The 5287-nt window shown below is 53.6% G+C and overlaps 1 pseudogene; it reads right to left on the bottom strand.

Annotated features, from left to right (window-relative positions):
* Window positions 1-337: 337 nt before the first annotated feature.
* LOC103586933 lies at window positions 338-4676 on the bottom strand (annotated as a pseudogene).
* Window positions 4677-5287: the final 611 nt, after the last annotated feature.

Here is a 5287-nt window from a genome sequence, read left to right as displayed (position 1 = left end):
AAACTCCTTCTGATACCCGCAGTTAGCCCAGCAACTAGCAGCAGTGGGACTCGGGGAAGTAGCATGGATGAATGAACACGTGGGTGCCTTGCCTGATGCAGTTTCCCCAGCCCTGCATCTAGGCTGGGATTTTCCAACCATGTCTGGGCATTAGAATCATTTGGGAGCTTTAAAAAATTGTGATGTCTGGACCTCTTCTGGCAGTCATGATTTAATTGGTGTGAGGTGGAACCATGTCCTCCGTATTTATTTATTTATTTTGTTTGTGGCAAAATATTTTATTGCTGCCATCCTCACCGTGGACCACTGAGGGTTATGAGGGTTGGCATAGGATGTATCACAACATCTTCTGAAACAGGCCAATGGCCTCATCCACTTTCCTGAGCTCTGCTTCTGTCTGTTGGAGCTTGGCTTCATCTGCTTCCTGTACTTCAAGGGACACCTCGACAGGGTAGCCCGAGGCAGTTCCTCATTCCCGCAGATGCTGGGTCTGCTGTGCGCCTCGCCTTGGTTGGCCTGCAGGTTGCCCAGCTCCTGGGCCAGGTCCAGTAGCCCCTGAAGCTGCAGGTGGATGGAGCAGTGGTCAGAGGCCAGGGTCACAGTGCAGCCCTATGGTGTGGAAGACCCCAGGGCCAGGACAGCCACCACGCCCACACTGGCCAGTGCCTGTGGCCTTACCAGCCACTTCCAGGAAACAGTTGGGCCAGATCCAGGTGAGGTTGTCATTGGCATGCAGGGAGTGCACAGCTTGTGCAGTGCTTAGCACCAGTTCTAGGACAGCTTCTGTCTCGGGGTCCTTCAAGGAACACTCTGAGGGTCTGGGTAGGGGGTAATGCATAGGCTAGGGGGAGCTTGGGGCATCTGCTGGGGCAGTCTCTGGAACAGCTTATCAGTCATGAAGGGCAGGAAGGGTGAGAGCAGCCATAGGCCAACATCCAGGCAGGTGTAGAGGGTCTGGTGGGTGCACCTGGCCATCATTGGTCCATCCCATTCAGGTTTGGGGCACTCCAAATAGATGTCACAGAGCTCACAGAGCCAGAAGCTGTACTGGGCAGTGGTGACAGCTGGGAAATAGTAAGTCTGGAAACTGCCATGGCTGAGCCTCATGGCCTCAGCTGGCTGCAGACCCAGCAGTCCACCAGGCTCTCGGGGCCTCCAGGCTTATAGGTGGGTGATGGCACGAAGCTCTTCCCAAGGCCACAGAGGGCAAATTTGGTGGCATTCCAGAGTTTGTTGCGGAAGTGGCAGTAATCTGATATCCGGTTCACATCCAGGTTGATGTCATGTCCCTGGGACTTGTAGGCGCATAGTCCAAACCGGAGAGCATCAGTGCCACATTTAGGCATCCCCGCTGGCAAGTCCACCCTCTGCCCTTCTTTAACTTTCTCCATCTTGCTGGGACCCAGGTTGCCATTCGGTAACTGGTTGTGGAGGTCCCGCAGGGAGACTCTATAGATGACATCCAGGGGTTCGATGACATTGCCTAGAGACTTGCACATCTTCCTGCTGCGAGCACCTCGCATGATGGCGTGGAGGTAGACCTCTCTGAAGGGCAGCCTGCTGGTGAGCTTCAGGCCAAGCATGACCATCCAGGCCACCCAGAAGAAGAGGATGTTGTGGCCCATCTCCATCAGTGTTCCCAGGTGGAACACATCAGGTCTTCTGACTGGCTGGGCCAGCCCAAGATGGAGAAGGGAGAGGAGGCCAGAGAACGAGGTGTCCAATATGTCCTCATCTTGCTGGAGAATGATCTTGTCAGGGTGTGGAGTATACATAAAGCAAACGTATTTCATAGGGTCTGGTTTTCCAAAGCCTTACAGTTTCCGGTTTGGCCTAGCTTCTTAAAAGTACCTATAAAATATTGACCTTGCAGGGGACAGGAAACTTTCCCCAGGCTAGTCTCTGTTGTAAGATAAAGAGCTGTAGCACAGCAAGGTTGCTGGCTCAAAGGACAGACAGGTTACTGATTGATATGTAAAGATACTGGGAAGTTGCTGTAAGAAGAGAATGTTTGCTAGAATCAGGCTTTTGTTGGTGGATCAACTTAACTTCTTGAAAATTGCATTGTGGAATGTCATTTTGCTTGTTTTACTGAATGCTACAATCTTCTATTGTTAAACTTGTTAAACTATACTTAGCAAAAACCCCACCTATGTTCTCTTCCTGTAACTTCCTGGTCTGGAGAATAAATGCAGGAAGAAAACCCCAATTCGGGGTTAATTTCCAAAATGGAAGGAATGCCTCTCTCTTGAGGGTTCCTGGAGATTAACCCCTTTTTGGGGCTTCTCACTGCTCAGAAGAGGTGGTCTTTGAGTAATCTTTGGTGGCTCTGTCACCCAGGGGAAAAGGGGTAACAAATCTATGGGAGGCAAAGCAACACAGGGGACACTCCAAAGTCCTTAGCTGCCTTCTCCCAGGCCTCGGCCTTGCTGTGTCCACTCACCCAGTTCCACCCATCAGGGTCCTCCTCAGGGAGTACTGCTGGGTTGCTGATGGTTATGAAGTAGGCTGGGATGCGATGGCCCCACCATGGTGGGGAATTTCCATGGTGGCCGGGAAATGCACCAGTCCTGGATGTTGTCCATCCAGGCATGCTGCGTCCACTGATGGGCCTCAGGCATGATGAGGAGGTTGCCCCAGGTCACAGCAGTGCTGGTGGCCTGGGCCATCTCCCTACAGCACATGTATCACTGTGGCCACAGCAGAGGCTCCACCCTGTCCTTGGAATGGTTGCAAAGTGGCACCACCATGAGGTTGTCCTTGATGCCATGGAACAGTGCCTGCTCCTTTAGTGCCACCAGTTTGTCCACCTTCCTGGCCTCAAGCCTGGGCAGGCCCAGGAAGGGTAGGGGCACGTTGACCAGGGCCTTGCAGAGTCCATGATGCTGATGGCTTCCAGTCTGTGCTGCTGCCCAACCTCATAGTCATTCTGGTCATGTGCAGGCATGATCTTCACTGCACCTGTGCCAAATTCCATGTCCACAAAATCATTGAAGACAATGGGGAGGCTCCAAGACAGGAAGGGGTGGATTGCACTCTTTCCCTTCAGGTGCTGGTATCTGGGACCTTTGGGGTGCACGGCTATGGCCACATCTCCCAGCATGTTATTGCTGTGAGTCATTGCCACCACAACCTCCTCCTTGGAGGAGGAAGGAAAAGGAAAAGGACAGACAGCAAGGAAAAAGACATGAAGACCTCAAACTCCACCTTCATCAGCTCCTTTTTACCCATTTCAGTGTCAGGGATGGCGGAGTTCAGGGTGCAAGACCAGATGACAAGGCGGGCACTGTGGTAGATGATGCCTTCCTCATGAGTTGGACAAAAGCCTCTGTCACAGCTGCTGAGAGCTTAGGGTACATGGTGAAACAGCCTCAATCCCAGTCCAAGGAACTGCAAGCTTCTTCAGCTGGTGGTAAGTCCAGTCACCTTTCTCCTCCTTCCACCTCCAGACCTCCCCTAGAAAGGCTTCACACCCAGCAGGTGCTGGTTCAGCCCCTGCGCAGCTCATGGTTTCTTCTCTACCACCACCAGGGTGGCAATGTCCACATGGTCACAGCCAGGGTTCCACAGGGTGGTCTCCCCATGCATGTGGTGCCATCGAGTCAGGGAGTCCTGGATGACATTGGTGAGTGCGTGGCCCAAGTGCAGGGATCCTATCACATTGGGCGGTGCGATGCACATCATGAAGATGCCTCAGGGATTTGGTGCTGACATGCTAGGATGTCCGTACTCCAGCTTGAAGAACCTGCTGCTCCCATCAAGGGTCCCAGGCAGCCTCCACACACTGAGGGCTGTAGGAGTTGGGCATGGTGCCCATGACATCTTTCTTTTCCTCAGGTGGTGTTGGGAGGTCATAGGCAATGGCCCCAGGATCCTGTTTCTCTCTCTTCTCTGATTTTGTTTTCTTCTCCTTGGAGGTGGCTGCTGCTGTTGGATCTTCTGTTGGAATTTCTCTAGCTTCTTCTGTTTCTTTGCCTCTTTCTTGAGCTGAGCAGCAGTCGTTGGGGACTGGATGTTGAGAGAGGGGCCTGGATGTTGAGAGGGAGGCCTGGCTCTTGAGTACAGAACCACTTCTCCCAGCACAGCTTAGAATTCTGGCTGCCGGACACACATGATGAACCAAGTCACATTACCCCAGATCTGGCAGGCAGAGGGGTCCAGGACTTACCCTAAAGGCAGCAGCAAGGCTGTGACAGCTGCCAGGTCAGCGAGAGTGGGGGCCTCTCCAGCCAGGTAGGTGTGCAGCCGAAGCCACTCCTCCAAGGGGCTCAGGACGCTGCCCAGTGTCCCCAGCACAGCCTGGGGATCCTTGGCAGAGCTTTAGAGTCCCAGGGCTGGCAGCGTTGCCCCACAGGCAGCGGGTATGAGCTTTGTGTCCACATAACTGACCCACTATTGGATGATGACAGCTGCCCAACTACCCTCAAACTCCCCAGGCCTGCTGGCTATAGCAGCTGGGCCACAGCCATGGCCCACCACACCCAGAGCCCTCCAGGCCCCTGCTCGAAGGCTGGCAGGTGGGGTGGGGGAAAAGGAGTCCTGCCAGGACAGCTGGAGACAGATGCGGAGGTGCACTCCTCCCATCTAGGACCCTCCCCAGCCTCCCCATAGCGAGCAGCTGAGAGTTCTGAGGCTGAGGAAGGCATCTGGGTGAGGGAGATGTAGAGGATGGACATGGTTATGGAGGGAGTCCAAACAAGGTGGAAAAACTGGAGGGAGGTGGTCACACTGGGCCAGAATCCACCTCACAACCAGGCACTGGCCATGGCTGGACTGGCCAGGAGGCTGGGGTAGAGCAGTCGGGAGGGCGGAGATGTGGGTGGCTCTCCAGGTGACACTGGCTGCCTGAGACCCCTGCTTGGGCAGTTGGCACTCACGTGTTCCCCCTTTCCTCTGTATTGTTTAAAGACCTTTTGATCCCCTGCCTCCCATCACCAGCCTTAATAATCACTTTCTGTAGGACTCAACAATGCAATGATTAGCTACAGGTACATTAGTCCTATTAAAATTCATTGCTGTGGTCCCAGTAGTCTGTTCAGAAGCAGCAACATTAGCCAGTTTGTATTTAGTCTTTTATTTCCTCTCCACCCTTGGAGGAGTGGGAGCATCACAAAGTGTTGGGTGAAGATCCAATGACCCAGTGAGTTTGTAGAGGTTCTTCCTTCCCCCCTCGTCTCCAGGATCTGCTTCTGGGGTTCCACTGAGGTTGTCCTCCTGGAATCTGTGAAGGAACTTGGTTCATTCTGACGTGTTGGGAGTGTCAGGACTCAGTTTGTGCCATCCTTGG

Source organism: Galeopterus variegatus, unplaced genomic scaffold (assembly GCF_000696425.1).
Source record: "Galeopterus variegatus unplaced genomic scaffold, G_variegatus-3.0.2 Scaffold395, whole genome shotgun sequence".
NCBI classification, from domain to species: Eukaryota; Metazoa; Chordata; class Mammalia; order Dermoptera; family Cynocephalidae; genus Galeopterus; species Galeopterus variegatus.
The sequence above is the reverse complement of the archived record's forward strand: the minus strand, read 5'-3'. Positions and strand labels throughout refer to the sequence as shown.